Source organism: Pseudonaja textilis, chromosome 6 (genome assembly GCF_049901715.1).
Source record: "Pseudonaja textilis isolate UNSWEBS1 chromosome 6, rPseTex1.2, whole genome shotgun sequence".
NCBI lineage: Eukaryota > Metazoa > Chordata > Lepidosauria > Squamata > Elapidae > Pseudonaja > Pseudonaja textilis.
The window spans coordinates 57872774-57892947 of record NC_141995.1 but is presented as its reverse complement, the minus strand read 5'-3'; positions in this window follow the sequence as shown (position 1 = coordinate 57892947).

The following is a 20174-nucleotide window of genomic DNA, read 5'->3' as shown; positions in this document are numbered from 1 at the left end:
GTTGTAACAGTGGGCTATGCTTAGATTCGGATTGCAGGCGACGTAGTTCCAGATTGTCCAGGCCCAATATTTCAAGTTTGGAGGCATAGGGAATTCTATTATGAGTGGAGGAGTGGAGTACTATTCTTGAGAAATACCTCTGAACCAGTGGTGGGATTCAAATTTTTTTACTACCGCTTCTGTGGGCGTGGCTTGGTGGGTGTGGCCATGTGACTGGGTGGGTGTGGGCTTTTTTAGGAGCTTCCTAGCCTCAGAGGAGCCTCCAAGGGGGGCGTTTTTGCTCCCCTAAAGCTCTTCTACGGCTCAGGAAGAAAAAAAACAGAGCGTGGGGGGAGCGAACTGGCTGAATACCACCACTGCTCTGAACCCACTCAATTGTGTTAATGTCTGATATACAGTGCGGGTTCCAGGCGGACAATGCTGTATTTGTGAATTTGTCTGGCAAAAGTTTTGTATGCCCTAGTTAAATGTTGCCGGAGAAGAAGCTTTGCAAAATAAGGAGCAACTCATATCCTGCAATGATACCAATCCTGCAATGGTAACAGATGTTGTTGTTTGAGGGTATCGTATATCCTGTAATTGCTACCCTCAAACAACATCTGTCAATCCCAGGTTCTTGGGAAGACTTGATAGCTGGATTTAAAATGCCAAATCCAATCTAAACATCTGGCTGACTATGTGACCAACTACAGTACAATAATACAAACCTAAATATATTTCAGAACAACACCTGTTGACCTAAACTAAGTAGGGGTAAATGAATCAAGTCTTCTACCTACATTAATTTATATTTTTAAAAAAACAACAAAATATTACACATGTGTGCACATCTAACAAAACACATTCTCATAGAAGAAATGTACCTTTGTATGTACTTTAGCTTGTACACCTTGTATAATTATATTCCTTGTATGTAATATTTAGAATTATAAAGAAGGCTGAAAATGTACAAAAATGCATTTTCAATATATTATGTACAGGACTGTGGCATCAGGTGAAGGATCCTGGAAGTTATAGGACAACAAATCTATTGTATAGGTTAGGGAAGCCTAAGTTTGACAGATTCACATATAAATGCAAATCAGCCATATGCTCCCAGGTTCTAAAACCTAAAAATAATTTTAATACCTAAAAGACCTAAACATCATTTTTAGAAGTTCATGCAGTCTCTGCAGTTCTTTCTCTGGGCCTATGCTTGCGTATATTTCTAAATTGCACCGGAGAAAAAGAAATGAAGAATGAAAATATATTGGGCATAGAAAAAAAATGTGCTGTTTCTTTTTTTTTATTACTTTGATCCATCTCAATAATAGGAATGTGACTTTCAATTCCTTGAACTAGAACAGCATTCATTAAGTTACTTCAGTAGTGGTGTCCTGCTGGTTCAGAACGGTTCAGCTGAACTGGTAGTAAAAAGAAGCCCCGAACAATCAGCTGAGAGGAAGAAGAAAAAAACCAGGATCGTCCCTCCTACTCATCGTCCCTGCACTTTTCTTTTCTTTATCCTCTCAGCTGATTGGCGCTGTAAGTCTCAGCGGGTATGGGGAAAGCTGCGCATGGGCGTTAGGCAAAGCATGCCCATCAAGCCACGCCCACTGAACCAATGCTAAAACAATTTGAATCCCACCACTGAGTTCACTTATATTGAAAGGCCGGGAGTAGCAGTAGGAAATGCAAGAAACATTTGTTCTATGAATAAGTTTCAATCAGTGTAAGTTAGAATGATTTTCCCATTTCCCCTGCAGTCCAAAGGAAGACATTAAAAACATTTGCTTCTAAGTTAAAAGAAGTGAGGTGAAAACTCTCATCAGTTTAAATGCTGGTTGTCAAAACACAAGCTTGATCTTTGTTTCTAAATAAACTGGTCAAATTTCAGGTATAGAGAGGAAAGAAAAGGCAAATGGTCCGGAGAAATTAAATAACACACTTATAAAAGATAGATGGGTCAAAAGTTGAAGATTTAAACCCTATTGTGCTGAATGTGTGATAGAAAGTGCTTTGATTTTACCATTTGTTTATTTTTAACAAAATGCTTGTTTCAAAAAAAAGGTAAAACTATTAATGATCAGATATCAACACCTTGGCAAACATCATAATACTTTCTTGTGATAAATTTGTACCAATACTTCCTTGGTAATTAATTTGTATTGACCTCATATTCATAATAATGGAATTAAAGATACAGATAATGTCTACATTACTCATTAGGTATGAAGGAAAAAAAATATTTTCCAGCAGAGTAAGGATAATATGCCTGTGGAAAGAAAATGCCATAGGAAATAATGGGCCCTTTACATATACATTTCCAGGGGCTTGTGGGAGATTCCTGATAGATAGATTGATTGGATTATTTGCTTGTTGTTAGGCGCAAAGTTGTGTCTGAGCCATCAACCCCATGGGCAAAGTTCCTCCAGGCCTTCCTTTCCTCTACCATCTTCTGGAGTCCATTTAAGCTCACACTGACTGCTTCAGGGACTCCATCCAGCCCCCTCATTCTCTGTCATCCCCTTCTTCTTCTTTTGCCCTCAATCGTTCCCAGCATTAGGCTCTTCTCCAGTGAGTTATTTGCTACCAAATCATTTTTGACTGCTCTCAGGCACATAAGCAGATTCTGTCCATGACAATCTATACCTAACCTATTCTTTCAAACTGGATTATGCAATTTAGTCATTTCCCTTGGTAATGTGATAAATGAGAGTGGTGTAACTTAACCTAATGTTCTTTATGTATGTGTAGCTTTCCTGACTTTTCAACTTCAGTAATATTTATCAGATTAGGAATCAACAGTAGGCACAACATCCTACATTCTGGATAACAGTGTAAAAAACACTTGCAACAGTACAATTTTCTGCCATTTTGCAACAATAAAGCTTCGAAACACTACCAATAATGCTATTTTATAGAGGAGGGAAAAATAGAATATTAGAAAGGAAATTTTGGTGTATAGTCAAGATCTCCTTTGTTTCTTGTACATATAAATTGATCTCAATCTAGGGCTGTTATTATCCTTCAGAAGTGGTTATTATTCCTATTCAAATCCTTGAAGATCTTTATAGGCTATGGTAGATTCTTATTAAAAACAGACCTATAGACACTCACTTAATCCTATCTACTGTAAATGTGACCAGAGAAGAAACCAAGAAAAGTCTTTGTGCCAGAGGACACTAGAAATCAGTTTTGTATGTATGCATTTCATACCTTTTCCAAGTCATATATACAGTACTGTAAGTTGAAAGTTTACTAAGGGATTTCAGGAGACTATTTTCCCCAAAATAATTACCTCTCAAGGAAACAGCTCATCTTGCATTGGCTTGCAAGAATAGAAAAGGCTATTTAAAGCAAAGAATAAGCAATAGGAACATATTGGTGCAGATATAGTTCCAGAAAAACCAAGATGCCTTGATGATTATACTGAATAAGGTTGTTCGAATAAGTAAGGCTTCTTTATATAGTATCAGTATGGCTAACTGAAGTTTCCACTATGATGTCTACATGTGTGTAGGTGTGCACAGACATGTTGCTTCACTGGGTCCCAACAGAAAACAGTTGTCTGCATTTGTGCATTGATTCCCAAAAACTCAGCCTTCAAAGCAGTCATCTGAACTTTTGTAGAACATGACTTCAAGGATTGCTGATTCTAACATGCTTGCAAAATCTTAATTATTAGATGTTAATTTCATCTGGAATCTCAAATCCATGCTAAATGAATCACTATGTCTCTTTTCCAGGTTGAGGTGTGTGCTAATCTATTCAAGGATCTGTGATTAAGAATATAGCTCCAAATGAATAGATAATTGCACTTTGTAATATGACATGGATTACAATCTAATTTCTGCCTGCGGTTCTGTGCTCTCCTATATTTGGCGTATCTTAGACAGCGGGCCTCACTTTTTTATGTCACAGTATTATATGATACATGGGACATGGTGGCTCAGTGGTGAAGACGCTGAGCTTGTCGATCAGAAAGGTTGGCAGTTCGGTGGTTAGAATCCCTAGCGCCGCATAATGGAGTGAGCTCCCGTTACTTGTCCCAGCTTCTGCCAACCAAAAAAAGCATGTAAAAATGTAAGTAGAAAAATAGGTACCACTTTGGTGGGAAGGTAACAGCATTCCATGCGCCTTCGGCATTTAGTCATGCTGGCCGCATGACCACAGAAAGATTTTCAGACATCACTGGCTCTTCAGCTTTGTAACGGAGATGAGCATCGCCCCCTAGAGCCAGAAACAACTAGCATGCATGTGCGAGGGAAACCTTTACCTATTATAATATGATACACACATACACAAGTATGTATATCAGACACAGAGAGAGAGAGATTGTCATATAATATTATTAGTAGTATAAATGCAGTACATTTATCTCAGAATTCTTCTGAATACTTCAGCAATATTTAATCTATAAGGTACAGATTAAAATGAAAAAGTTTCTGGCTGAGGAAAATTCAATGACACTCAAACCTAGAACACACAACTTAAATATATATTTAATTGTCTACTGTAATTTAAGCTCATACAATGTATTGAGATTTTAAGGTGGAGATTTTTGGATAAGAAGTCCAATCCATCTCTTCCTAGTAAATTTAATGGGAAGCCCATTGTAAAAATATAAGATAGCGTATTCATTAGGAATTTGACTATGAATGAGTATCCTTGCTCTTTCTGCACATAATTAATTATGTATTCATCTTCTGTTTGAATGTCTATGAAGATTTTTGGTCGTCCAGGTCATAGTTGTATCAAAAGTGGTTTTTATTTTTGAAAAGGCAACTTTTTTGAGGAAAAAGATATTTCGCTTCCTATTCTGGAAGGTTCATTCGTTGTATTCGATGGTATCGGAAATGGAAGGACAGTTATTAACAGCTGAGATTACTGGGGGGAATGATAGATGGTGACAATATGGTGGGGGAGGAGATAAATCCATCTGACACACCATCCAATACCACTGATGAAGCTTCTAGGACAAAAAGCAAAATGTTGCTTCTCAAGTTGTCTTTTCAAAAATAAAAAAACCCACTTTTTCATTCATTTTCTGTTTGTGTCTGGACTCTTGTCATTACAATAATGAAAATGGTTAAGACATTATGCATATGCAGATTGATAAGGAACATAAAGGATTAATAAGGAACATAAAGGGATTCTCTTTGTCATGGTTCTTTCTTACGATCTTATCATCAAAAATAGTTCTTATTAGCTTGAGTACCTTTTCTCAAACATTACCCAAACATTTAAAGGCAATTGGCCATGAAAATTATCATTATTTAAGATAACTACATTGTTTCTAAATTCAGCATGTTTCTCAAGCTGTTAATTTCAAAAACATTTAACATTTTACAGCTGCAACATGAATTTGGAAATTGATTTTATCTATTCTTATGGACTGATTTTGTTTGATGCCTTAGGATGTATACAAAGCAGGGAAGAAAAATGAAAATTTAATGGCTATCACAATGAAAGACCAAAATCAACCAACAGTGGCAGAATCAACCAACAGTGGATTGAAATAAGAACAAGTTAAAACTGTGGTCTTAAGGATTAATAAATGAAATCAACAATACAGGTAGTCCACAAGCACAACTGAGCCCAAATTGAGCTCACAATTGAACCCATTTATGCTGGTAAGTGAGACAGTTGTTAAGTGAGCTTCACCCCATTTTACAGCCTTTCTTGCCACGGTTGTTAAATGAATCAATGAAGTTGTTAAGTTAATAACATGGTTGTTCAGTGAAGCTGGGTTCCCTGGGGACTTCGCCTGTCAAAAGTCACAAAATCTAGGACACCACAATCATTATAAATATGAGTCAGTTGCCAAGACTCTGAATTGACCATGGGAATGCTGCAATGGTTATAAATGTGAAAAATGGTCACAAGCCACTTTTAAGTAAAAGACACACCAACGTATTTCTCAAGATTTTGAAAGGGTTTGCAGCATGTTATCACCAAGTCCTAAGAAACAGTTTAGGTCTTGGTTAAATTATGAGTTGTGGCTAATAAACATCTGGACTTTTTCCTGCTTTGTAAACCTAGCATGGGCGTGGCCAGCATATAAGGCATCTGGCTCGTGAGCCAGGAATTTGACAGCCCTGATCTATATCTACATTTGATTTATTGCACTGATGGGATTCAAATTTGTTTACTATGGGTTCTGTGAGTGTGGCTTGGTGGACATGGCAGGGGAAGGATACTGTAAAATTTCTATTCCCACTCCACTGCAAAATCTCAACCTCACTCCACTAACCTGCTTTCCAGCTCTGTTCTCCTGTGCAGGGCAACAAAAGAAGACCCAGCCAATCAGCTGGGACTCGGGAGGCAGAGAATAGATGGGGGAGGGACCAGTCAGAGGTGGAATTTGCTGGTTCTCCAAACTACTCAAAATTTCTGCTATTGGTTCTCCTGAACTGGTCAGAACCTGCTAAATACCACCTCTGATTTATTGTATATCTATATATAAATGTGTTCATGATTGCTGCCAAACTAAGGTATTTCCCTGCTGGCTAATATTTGTTTGTACAAATTATACAGCAAGTCATTTGTAGTGTATAATTACAGGTAACAGGAAATGTTCATTAACAATTCACAAGTAGAATTTAGTAGAATACCTTGGGTATTTCTCCCAAAATGAATAATTTACTAAACCTACTCTTTGATATTCGTTGAGCTGATCTGTTACTTTTTCACAACTTCTTGAGGTTGAATTAGGAGGACAGAGATATAAAATACAAAGAAATGGGGTATCAATTCTAAAGAAAACCAATAACAATAGAAATAGAAATGTTAGAATCTGGTGCTGTTAAAACTGATTGGTCCACTATACCTTGGAAAGGATTATTATTTCATTACCACCATTTGGAACTCTTAGGTAAATGTATTTTAGGAAATATTAATGATTACTAAGATCCTGAGAGAACAGCTAAATGGAAAATGTTTCTGTGCTTTGATAGAAGATAGATAGATAGATAGATAGATAGATAGATAGATAGATAGATAGATAGATAGATAGATGAGAGAGAGGGGGGGGTGAGAGAGAGAGAGAGATGAGAAATGAGATATCTTCAAAGAAAAACCAGAAATTTGTTTGCCATCCATTTCGCTGCAAGATATCTAACTCTGGGCAGCTGACAACATCACAAATGGTGGAACATGTGACATTGCACTTAATGACCATGTGAGATTCACATAATGACAGCAACTAGAACTTCTGGAATGGCTGTTATAAGCGAAGTCATGCTTTATGATCCTGTTGCTTAGCAGTGGAGTTGCTGGTCTAAATTACTACCATTAACTAAGGGCGTTCTGTAGATGTGTGAAAAGCTTTTGTATATTCATTGCTTTGGCTTCCTCATTCTAAAGCGCATGCGTCTATGCTGTTCCCATAGAAATGTCCCCTCTGACATTGTGTTCCTGTCGACAAGAGGCAGCTGAAGCCACACCCCACATCCTGCTATATTGTATCCTGCATAGAGACTCAAAGACACACCTTATATCTCCGTACCTGCTAAACCATTATATACATTTTGATCTTTTTTTACATATAGTTGTTGTTATTAGATCACTAGCTCTATACTCTGGCTTTGCTACGAAACTATGTGGTCTGGCTTAGTTTTGGGGGAGGAAAATAAGGGGAAAAAATTCTGCCTCTGCCTACCAGCATCCATTGGTATTCATCTGGCTAGCGTCCTGTCAGTGTGTGAGAGAGTTCAGGGCTGTTTGGAAAGTGAAGTAGTATTTGCTATGTGAGCAAGAAAGAGACAGCAAGGAGCCTGGGTGTGGCTTAGCTCAACTGTTCTGTACTAAAGCTGGTTGCTGTTGTGAAACTGAAACTACTCTCCTCTGCTTGCATTTTGCATTTGGAACAGATTTTTTTTCAGGTGGGAGGGGGAGTAGAACTCCTTAGCATCAGAGCGTGTTAATAATAATAATATAGGAAATTATAACGCTCTGATGGTTATTTGGAAAAATCCTTTCTTAGTGAGTATCTAGAAGCCAAGAGGAACATACGTGCCAAATTTCAAGTTTGTAGGCTTTACGGTTCTGGAGATTTTATGATGATGCATGAGTGGTATTTTGCTTTTACATATAGAGATTATGATTCTATTGTTCCTGAACATAGCTAAACTACTGTATTATATTGCCTATAAAATTAGACAGGCTTTGATTGTCCAGTGACAAATTCTTCCACCAATTGCAATGTTTTATTTTGCCTTATTTTTACTTTATTTTTAATGTGTTTTTGTTTTCATTTCTGGTCCATGACCATAATGAAAGAAATCATAGATATTATTTATCAAATTCAACGTACCTTTGTTTATCCCAGGGGAAAAACAACACCTGATTGTTTCAGTGTTTTCTATTTAATGAATAAATCAGCGATTCCATTAAACTAATTCCAAGTGGTAATGTCTCCTGAAGATTTATACTGTATTACCTTGCAACTTCCATGCCTAGTTCTCTAGCATGAAACATAACAAGCTCTTCTATGTTACTGGGGGATTGTGTCAAACAGAGTCTGATGATAACACAAAAAAGAGAAATGCTACGGTTCTTTTAAAAATGATTCTTATTACATTTGAAATTATAAACACATCTGAGAGTCAACATTTTAATATTTTAAAACAGGGTGGCCACCAGTGTGAATATCAAGCTTTGAATAGAGCGTCTCAGGCAGAGTGAGATAAACACAACCGAGCATTAACTACATAATTTAGCATTAACTAATACACAGACTTCATTTGTCATATTTTCACTCCCAACAGAGCATTTAGACTAAGTGTGCCTTAGTGTGTGTGCACTATATCTGAATGGCAAGATTGATTAATTGATATTGCAAACTAGATAATTAGACATTTTGACTAGACCAGTAATTTTAATTTCTTTGGTTCCATGCAAATACATGCTCTTTTTTTTTCAAATGTACAGATTGCAGAGCTTGCGCTGAAATTGCTGAACCAACAAAAACAAATACCTATGGTACACAACCAAGAAAAATGAAAGTGCTTCCCTGCTGGGCTAGTTTGCAATTATCTTGAAATGAACCCACTGCTGATTACAACATAGTTATTGCTTGCAGATGCAGTTGGATTACAGCCCATGTTTAATCTACTGAGGGAAGAAGAATATAAGGAAATATCATATCTAGGATGATGTGTGTTATTAGCATTCCATCCCAAACAATCTGCTGCTATTTGGAAGAAGTGAAGATTAGTGAGAAGGATGTGTTTAGGTACTCCTAAACCAAAATGTATTTGAACAAAGATGATTTTCCTGTAATTCAGATGTATGATTAACAGATATTTCAAGAATCATCGAAAGACAGTGGGAAAGTCATCCAAGACAGTTATTTGTCACTTTTCAAATTGTAACTTTGAAAACTGTTCTCCTTAGCCTAAACTAATCTGTGTTAGGTCATGCTGACAAACAGAGATTAATTTTCCTGGTGAGTTTAAGTGAGTCTAAGTGAAGCGAGTAAAGCATGTTTGTTTATTTTAAACCACAAGTGAATTCCTATAAAGGTAGTTGCTGGTGCACAACCATTTGTTCACCGTTCAGAATTTTGACTATATTGAAAAATGGATGTCTGTGGAGATTGGGACTGTGGCTCAGTGGCTATGATGCTGAGCTTGTCAATCGGAAAGATCAGCAGGTCAGTGGTTTGAATCCCTAGCGCCGCGTAATGGAGTGAGCTCCCATTTCTTTGTCCCAGCTTCTGCCAACCTAGCAGTTTGAAAGCATGTAACAAAATGCAAGTAGAAAAATAGGGACACTTTGGTGGGAAGGTAACAGCATTCCATGTGCCTTCGGCATTTAGTCATGCTGGCCACATGACCATGGAGACATCTTTGGACAGAGCTGGCTCTTCAGCTTTGTAACAGAGATGAGCACCGCCCCCTAGAGCTGGAAACGACTAGAACGTATGTGCGAGGGGAACCTTTACCTCTACCTATGCAGATTCTCCATCCAGATCATGGTTGTCCCACAGATGCTTTTTTCAAAAGGCAACTGGACTTTGTTTTTCCTTGAAGGCATTTTGCTTCTCATCCAAGAAGCTTTCTGAAATTCAATAACAAAAACAAGCTTACAACTTGTGCCCAAAGTCATGGCCTTGCAGAGCTCCCATAGTCATTGTGCCCAAATTCATCTCCTTGGCAGTCCACCTACACTTACATTTGCAGAGGCACTGCAGCTCCCTCTATCTATCTATGCCCCCCCAATCTATGCCCATATGGCCTCCTTGTAGGAGCATGTGGAGAGCTGGGGTCAAAGTAGAGACCTGGTGCCTTCAGCAGTCTCAGTCCGGAACTTCTCTACACTAACTTGGAAAGCTACATTAGTTTAATCTTATTGCCCAGTTTAGGAATAGTTTTTCTCCGTTGCTATTAATTGTCAGACCTGCCATCTCCAGCATAACCCACTCCGCTGGAATCCTGCCATAAAACGCAAGAGAGAGGAGAGGCAATTGGGCAAGTGAAAGAGAGGGCATGGTAGAGGTTACAAAGTGATAGGAACCAGAAGTGTCAAACTGGAATGCACCAGCTCATCAAGGATGGAGCCTGATCATGGAATGTGAAACTGCTCCAAAGAGACGGCAAACCTCAAAGCCATTCCTAAAACATCAATAATGAATATGATTAAACACTGGTGGACTAGTCAAGTGGGGAGGCCAAAGGAGAAGGGAAAATTGCAAGCTTTGCATGGGAATACTCAGATCGGGCTTTGCTTATGCTACAACAGTTTGACTGTAGTAAAAGAAATGTCCACTTCCAAGGATGGAGTCGAGGGTCTTTCTTTCCTAAATGTCTGAGATTGGATGAGCCTGACAGTAATGCTTACTAATAACGTAATGTGTGAAATAAAAACCACGGGGAAAGAATTGTCCTTCTCTGGAAATACAGTCTTTGGCCCAATATTCTCACATGTTCAATTTGAGGCTTGGCAGTTCTAAGTTACATGAATCTGATAGCAGCACAACTACTACAAGATTAAAAAACAGAAAATTTGGTTTGCCTATATTGGAAGTTGGAGGTACACACAGAAAGTTGGAGGTACAAACGGTGCCCAGGCTTTACATAAATCATGCAAAAATGGTCACAGCACAGTAATGGTAATGACAATTTTTTTTTGATGGAAAGGGAATCTGGACCTTCTTCGCTAGCCAGTCATTGGATTTTGCAGTAATGTGCTTTTCTCTCATTATCGGGCTGGGATGTGTCAGAGTATATTCATGAACATCAGAGTACATTCATAGGGCATAGTAACGAGGTCAGCCAATGAATAGGCATAGCAACTAAGTTAGCCAATGAGGACTGTTTTGGAAACTGAAACTAGAATTAGCCTAGGCTGGAAACTGAAACTAAAAGTACCCTAGGCCTATATTAAACTCTGCAACTCTGCAGCTATGTTAAGCTTTGCAGCTCTAAAGCTCTGAGTCTGTCTACTGAAAATAAAACTGCTTCTCTCCTCTGCTGTGTGTCTGGCTTGCCTGCTGAACTAAAGTGAAACTGATGTCTGTTTCTGAGCTCCTTAAGTAGCTGTTCTGCTCTGAACCTGTAACATGTCTGCTTCTGTCTGAATTTGCTCCATGTTGGAGAAATCTACAACTGGTTTGTAAAATCTACCTATTATGTTTATAAAGATGTTAAACGAAGCATCGGCCACCTGTGTTTATTTTTCTGGCACCGAATTAATGCTGAAAAACTCTGAATAGGATGAATATATGTTAATATGAAAAGTATACAGTTCCTTTAGCATAACTTTTCCATACTTCCCCAACAGTCTGCTCTGCATTGCTAACTGCAAATGCTTTCATGCATAGAGGTTTCACAGGAGCGATCGATGGGAATCCCATGATATCTTTTCCTGTCCTGTCTAGTGTCAGTGCCAGTGGGAAAACGAACTGCAAGTGATGCCATAATTGCTGCAGACAAAATTGATGCTTTGCTGGGGTAGCCATTTGGAGCCTTTGTAGCAAGCCTCCCTTTCATTATGATCATGGCACTGAAAAATTATGGAGTGCTTTTTTTCTTTTTAATTCTAGAAATAAGAATCTTGACCTTTTGATTTATTTTCTGAATAGGAAATATAAAACCAACATGAGGTTGCCAGAGTCTAGAAGAGAATCTTTCAATGAAAATCAGCCCTTATGCATGATGGGGTAGGAAGCTGTCCTAAAGTCCTACAGAGCCTTTGTTATGTTTCTCAATGGCAGCAGGGACCTCCTGGAAGACCCGTAATTGGTTTTCTACAAAGGCAATAATGCTCCATAAATCAAAGTATTTTAAGAGAAAAAACTGCGCCAGTGAAGTGTCTAATCACTTGGATAGAGGAGATACAGCCATGATACTGGAAACCAAAGCAAGAATGGCAATATTGTGGCCTGCCGGTAGCCTGTGAACCTGGCAGCAGACTTGGACAGTGGAGGAATATGGGCCAGTCCAGGAGTCTGGGGAGGACTCAGACTAGAGTTCTACATCTGACACAGAGAGGGGGCCAAGGCCATCTGGGAGTTATATGCTACTCCGGAGTCTCCAGAATCTGACAGCAGCAAAGCAGAGGAACAGGGGGAACCTGTTCCCAGTGTGCACATGCACAGAGCTGCCAGAAGGTGAGAACAGTTAAGACAAAAGGGGTGACTCGGGAATAAAGCTTGGAGGTGATTGTTCCTCTCATAAGACATAAAGGAGGAACAAAGGGACATGAACCTTGCAAGAAGCAAGTTTGTTTGTACTGGTCAGTTTGAAACCTGAAGCTCCATGTTGAATTTGTGCTCCGTTTGGCCTTGTACAACTAATTGGCTATTTAGTCATTGGCAGCATTTCAAGAAAGATAAAGGTGCATGCTTATCAGACTTATCCTGAAGGACTTTGACAGACTTTGGTGGGTCTATTTACAAACTGTTTGAGACTCATTACGGGCTGTGAATGACTATAATTCACAGCCATTGAAATAAAATAAAAGGTTTTGGGGACTAATGTGTGTTTGTTAATGTCTCAGGAAGCCTTGGTCAGGACAGGCAATTGTGGCTGGAACTCAGAAGAAGAAGAAGAAACAAATTCTCGATCCTCCAGGTCACAGTTGTCAACTGAACTGTGTTTTTTTTTTTCCTTGAGGAAAAAGAAAATGTGGGGGATAGAACGATTGTATTTCTTTGCAGTCAGCTGGACCTTAGCTTTCTTTCTGAAAGCTCTTGAGGCCATTGGGGGATTTATCTATGCCCTCAGGGTCACCTGAATCAGAGGGCAATTGGCTGTGGAATCTTGTGGAATCTGAAGCTGTTGAAGGGGTTGCATTGTAGACTGGATTCAACTAGAGTTTGAGGTTATCTCTAGTCTTTCATTTCCCCCATTACCACCATCCTTCCAATCCCCACCCCCAATCACAACTGATGAAGCTTCTTGGATGAGAAGCTTTTTCTTCTCCCTTTAGAAAAAAAAAAACCCAGTCCAGCTGTCTTTTGAAAAAGCACCTTTGAGAAAGAAATGGGAAAATACAGCCAAGAATGAATCTAGTTGAAGACTCATGTTTCACTAATTTCCCAAAACCCTTTTTCAATACAACAGCGGCAATCACTTTTATTGTAATAACTACAGTATCTGCATGCTCTTATTCCACAATCATTAGCCAAAACAGATTGTCCATGTGACAGTTCAGTTGCTGTAAAAATATTTACACTTTTGGACTGACCAAGATGCCATAAAAATAATACTTTTCAGTTTTAGATTATGCAGAGATGGACAGACTAACAATGAAATTAAGAGACAAAGAAGAATCGATATAATGTCTAGGATGTCTGGTATGAATGGTTTAAGAATAAAAAGAAATCAAAATGGCAATTAGGTAAAGAATAAGAAACTATGCAAATACTTATATCTTTATTTATATCTATATTTACATATATTAAGTTGAAATTGTATAATGAAAGAAATATGTATATAGAAAGATGATAAGGAAATGTAAAAGATGTCTTGACGTTGATATAACGATAAAGTTTTACTTTATGTTTTTAAGTTTTGAAAACTAAATAAAATTTAATAATTAAAAAAAATTAAGGCTCTGCACAACTTGATACATGATACAAAATATATCTACAAAACTTTGAATCTTAAAGCTTGGTAAAGTTGGTTGGTTGGTTGGTGGTTGGTTGGTTGGTTGGTTGGTTGAATATTCAGTCACAGATTTGAGGTTTTATTTCTCAGTATCAGCAAACTATTTTTGTTTAGAAAAAAGAAATGTATTTAAAAATAGTCAAAACAAACCAATCAAAATAGTACATTCATCATCATCATAAGCTTCTTCTTCTTTTAATGACCCCATAATCCCTTGTGGGTAGAGTCTGGGCAACTGAATGTTTACTGGCCAGATGCCTTTCCTGTCACCAATGAGGAGTTTTGATCAGCAGATATATTCTCAGTCTGCCCAGAGAGAGAAATACCTGCCTCAACCTAGGATTGGACTCACAGCCTCCTGATTATGAGGTGAGAGCTCCATCTGTAGGCCACGGCCCTACTCAATGGAAATAGTACATTACAGAGAAAAATAAAAATAACTGAAGTCTGGCACATATCATGGAATTATTTCAGGGGAAGGGATGCTCAGGCAGATTCACCGATATCACCATCCTTAAGCAGAGTCAGCACAAATAGCATAGCCATTGCTCTGCAAATCTTTGATTATATTATTCTTTAATTCTTTTTTTTATATATTATTTTGAATTCAAGGAAGGTCAAGGAGTTTTGCAGGAAAAAAGAATAAGAAGATGCAGCGTAAATGAGTCATTTTGTGGATTCAATACGTCAGTACTTCGTTGCTGAGGTAGACAAAGATAAAGTAATGCATTGCCACCTGCTAATTTCTCACTGATAAAAAGAGAAGCCTAAAAAAAATGAAAAATAGTTCATGGTTTCTTTTCAAGGGTACAAAAGCACTGTACTTAAAAAAAAAGATTTTCTTCAGTGTATCTGTAATGAACAATTGACTTTACCAGAATTTAATTCTTACAATTCAGATGTAATATATTGTATAAATGGGTTGGCAAAATGAATAATCTCCTGACAATAAATATTAATACAGGACAATGCAACCTCATCATAATTTTTTCACTTGATATGAGTCTTTCAGAAGCTGAGTTTTTAATGGGAACCCAGCTGAGCTTCACTTCTATTTTTATTCAAAAAGAAAGGAGAATGCTAAGCCTTACAAAGGCCAAAGAACATAAGTCCACTGTGGGTATGTTTCTTTTCAGTTAGCACACTTCTGCTAATTTTATCTAACTTGGCTTTTGTCAATTATTTCCTTTGATAAACTACTCTACTTTTTTCTTCCCCTGTACACACTTGCAGAAGCAAAGCAATTGAGGCAGGTGTCAACAATCTGAGCCATCTGTTGTGCTGATAGCCCCAAGGCCAAAACTAAGAGGATGAAGATAACAGGAATTAGGAACCTGGCCCATTTTCTCACCGTTGTTTTGTACCAAAATGAGCCTTTTGCTCCAATTACCGAGGAAGCAGAAGATGTCATTTGCAAAGGTGCTTAAAAGTAGAAATGTGCTTTGTCTTCAGCAATTAGGAGGCCAACTTGAAACACATCTGCACATATTTCTCTCACCAATGCTGCATTTTTATCTCATGCCTACCTGCTTGGTTTAAACTGACCTTGGTTTAAATTGACAACTTTGGTTCATTTATAATGAGGGTTCTAAAGTGTCAGTTTGGAAGATTTCTCAGCGGTGAATGCTGGAAGGCAGAGCTGTTGTTTTAAATTTTACTCCACACTTTTGCAATGACAGATGCCTTCATAATGAAGTTGCCAAGTGACATCTAGCAAATATCAGTGTCCAGAATGCTGCTGTTTATTATGTATATCCCGTTGTTGGTAATGCAGACACAAAACCAGTAGTGAAGCATGAAATTTTATGGTGAAAGAAGGGTCAGATAATCACTGGTGTAGATCCTTTGTTCAGACGTATCACTTGTTCAGGCAATTTTAAAATTCCACAGGGAAATGTTTATATAGAAGTGGCATTTGCTTGCACGCTTTTGAACATTTGTTCTCATAAATGATGCAGTAATAAATGAATTTCACTTAAATATAAAGGTAAAAGTTCCCTTACACATATATGCTAGTCGTTTCTGGCTCTAGGGGGTGGTGCTCATCTCTGTTACAAAGCCGAAGAGCCAGTGCTGTCCAAAGATGTTTCCATGGTCATGTGGCCAGCATGACTAAATGGCGAAGGCGCACAGAACGCTGTTACCTTCCTACCAAAGTGGTCCCTATTTTTCAACTTGCATATTTTACCTGCTTTCGAACTGCTAGGCTGGCAGAAGCTGGGACAAGGAACAGGAGCTCACTCCGTTACGCGGTGCTAGGGATTCGAACCGCTGAACTGCCGACATTTCTGATTGACAAGCTCAGCATCTTAGCCACTGATCTACTGCATCCCTCACTGAAATATACAGACACCTAAATACATTTTATTGTACATTTCAATTCATTAAAATACCTTTGGAATCTTTCTGAGCATAGAACTGAGTTGCCACAGTCCCCATTGACAGTGGTTTTAATTGCTCCTGTGATTATGAGATTACTGTTTTTTTCATGGAATCAGTTCTCAGGAACACTTTAAAAAGATAAAGTTCCAAATTCTAATTGTCAGCCATGGCTTTCAGAAACTGTCTGATGCCTCCTTTGCGTTATTAAGTATCTATTAAGTAATTATTATTATTTTTTTGCAGGATCCAAATTGGATCGGTCACCGGCACTAGAGGTTTAGTCTGAGCTTTTGAATTCATCCTGGAGCCCATCCTCAAGGAACTTCTCTCTAACAGAGCCTGTGCTTTGAGCTATTCTCTGTGTGGTATTTATATGGTGCCTACTTGTGTGTGTTCTTTTCTTTTATTGACCTTATTTGGTGCACTTTGAATTTAGGGTTTATTTCTGGATTGTAAAATCATCATCACTGTGATGGGGGAAGGTTTATACATTTTGCTTTTGCTTTTTTTCTTTCCTTTTCTTTGTAAAATTATGCCAGGAGTTGCTTCCCAGATTAATTAATAAGATTTGTTGCAGGATAGTTGGGGTTTTATGGCATCTGTCAGGCAAGGGACATAGGTCCTGTATTATAGCATCAAAATTGAGAATGGTACCTCCTTTCTGTGGGTGCTTACTGGCATTGGTGTCCCCACAAGACACTAAAGAAGTAACACCATAGTAACTATTAAAGAGGCATAGAGCAACAGATATGATCATTATACCATTATTGTGGGAAAAGTTCACTGGACTTTCGCTTGGAACCAGGAAATAGAACACACAAGTTGATTGAGAAGTTGAGCATGTGTTCTTCTCAGCAATGGGACTATTTTGGCTAGCGCTTTGTTGACAAAGTTGCTTAGACTTGCCAAATTTTTAGTAAAGTTCTTGCAGTATCTTGCCATATTAGATGGGGCTCTTTTTTGGCTTGTATTGTCGAATAGAATAGAATACTTTATTGGCCAAGTGTGATTGGACACACAAGGTATTTGTCTTGGTATAAATACTCATAGTATACATAAAAAAAGGTACATTCGTTAAGAATCAAGAATCGTAACGTACAACACTTAATGATAGTCATAGGGTACAATCAACAATCAAATCATACTAGGAAACAGTCAGTATAAATCATAAGGATACAAGCAACAAAGTTACAGTCCGACAATCACAAGTGGGAGGGGATGGGTGATAAGGAGTGATGAGAAGATTAACAGTAATAGTAGTGCACACTTTGTAAATAGTTGAACACTGTTGAGGGAATTATTTATTTAGCAGAGTGATGGCTTTCAGGGAAAAACTGTTCTTATGTCTAGTTGTGCAGTGCTCTATAGTGTCGTTTTGAGGGAAGGAGTTGAAACAGTTCATGTCTGGGTTATGAGGGGTCTGTAAATATTTTCACAGCCCTCTTTTTGACTTGTGTTCTATACAGGTCCTCAATTGAAGGCAGACGGGTAGTAATTGTGTTTTCTGCAGTCCTAATTATCCTCCGAAGTCTGTGTCTGTCCTGTTGGGTTGCAGAACCAAACCAGACAGTTATAGAGGTGAGATGAACAGACTCAATAATTCCTCTGCAGAACTCTATCAGCAGTTTCTTGGGCAGTTCAAGCTTTCTGAGTTGGTGCAGAAAAAACATTTTTTGCTGTGCTTTTTTGATGACGTTTTTGATGTTAGGTGTCCATTTTAGGTCATGTGATATAGTTGAACCTAGAAATTTGAAGGTCTCTACTGTTGATACTGTGTTGTCTAGTAAGAGGTGGTAGTATGGGAGGGTTTCTTCTAAAGTCTACCACCATTTCTACGGTTTTGAGTGTGTTCAGTTCCAGATTGTTCCAGTTACACCGTGAAGCAAGTTGTATAACCTCCTGTCTGTATGCAGATGCATCATTGTCTCGAATGAGACCAATCACTGTTGTGTCATCAGCAAACTTCAGTATTTTAACAGATGGATCGTTTGAGATGCAGTCTTTGGTATATGGGGAGAAGTAGAGATAGCACAACACCTTGGGGGGACCCCTGTGCTGATTGTACAGGTATCGGATGTGATTCCACCTAGCTTCACCTGCTGCTTCCTGTCTCTTTGGAAGCTTATGATCCAGTTACAAGTGTACAGTAGAACCTCAGTGGTGCAGTGGTTAGAGTGCAGTACTGCAGGCTACTTCTGCTGCAGCCAGCTGCCTGCAATTTGGCAGATCGAATCTCACCAGGCTCAAGGTTGACTCAGCCTTCCATCCTTCTGAGGTGGGTAAAATGAGGACCCAAATTGTTGAGGATCAAGAACCTTCCTGATCATGTTGAGAATGCTCCCAGAGGTTAGCTGATTATATTTCCAGAACATTCCTACATGTTTTTAGATAATGCAATGGAACTCGAGTAATAAATGGATCTTCACTTTGCCCCACTGTACTTAAATTTTTCCCATACAGGAATATATCAGTCTAGCTGAATTCTGCTCTTAATGTGAGAAGTAATAAAAGGTTTATTGAAGTAGAATTCTGAATATTTCTGGGAAAATGTAACCCAAGAGCAGTGCTTAATTATTCATACTGCTTCAAGGAGATTTAGCTATTAATATTACCATCATCAACATCATTATTATCATCATCACTTTAATCAAGATTGCTCCTTAATTCCCAGGGTTTGGAAGGACTCTCTTGCTCATATTTTAGATGTAACTGAAAATATTAAAATATAAACCCTGACTGATATGAAACATTTCTGTTTTTCCTGCTCTGCATACATTTCAATATACTGCTAGGTGCACCATATTAATTGACAAGAGGGACTGTGAGGATTCACTGCTAACCCAAAAAGTTATTTTAATGATATTTTAAAAAAAACATAATACTGTGCAATTAGATATATGCACTGTATATTTTTTTAATGTATTATTTTATGATTTATGAGACAGCTAAAAACAGCTACTCAGAACTATATACATTTCCCTGAAGGTTTTTAAATAGCATATTTCTGAATGAATATTTGAATAAAGGACATGCATCAATGGTCACCTATCACTATGAAATTTCATGCTGCACTTCAGGTTTTGTGTCTGCATTTATAATGCTGATATTTGTATCATGTCACTTGATAACTTCATTATGAACATATACAAAATGGTTTCTAATAAACATTTCTGAGGTAACCTCATGTACTTTGCTTAGCTTTCTTTTGTCTGCATCATCAATAGGTTGATAAGAAAGGTTCAAATCAGATTCAAATGAAAATTGGAGAAAAAGCTTCCAGACGGTTTATTTGAAAGAAGAAAAAAAATAGGCATGTGGTGAGAAAAATAGGAGGAAGAATGAATATTAGATATGTTTTCTGCCTAAAGTTGTTTATAAAAATTAAAAGGCAGGGAATAAATGAAATAAAAATAAGTCATGTTTCTCCTATAACCACACTGCCTAAAAAGCTCTTATCCAGTTTGCTCTGCAAAAATTAAGGAAAAGCAAATTCATTAAATTGTTAAAATAAATCACTAAAATGATGTATAGTAAATAAAGGTTGATCTGTATTCCAAGAATTATGAAAAAAGATAAATTGAAGGGGGTAAAATATCATTTCTGAATTATTTGTATTTAAATCCCACACAATCATGGGAGTTAACCTCTGATTAACTAACTTGTTCCCTTGGTCTCAACTAATTAAATTTTATAAAA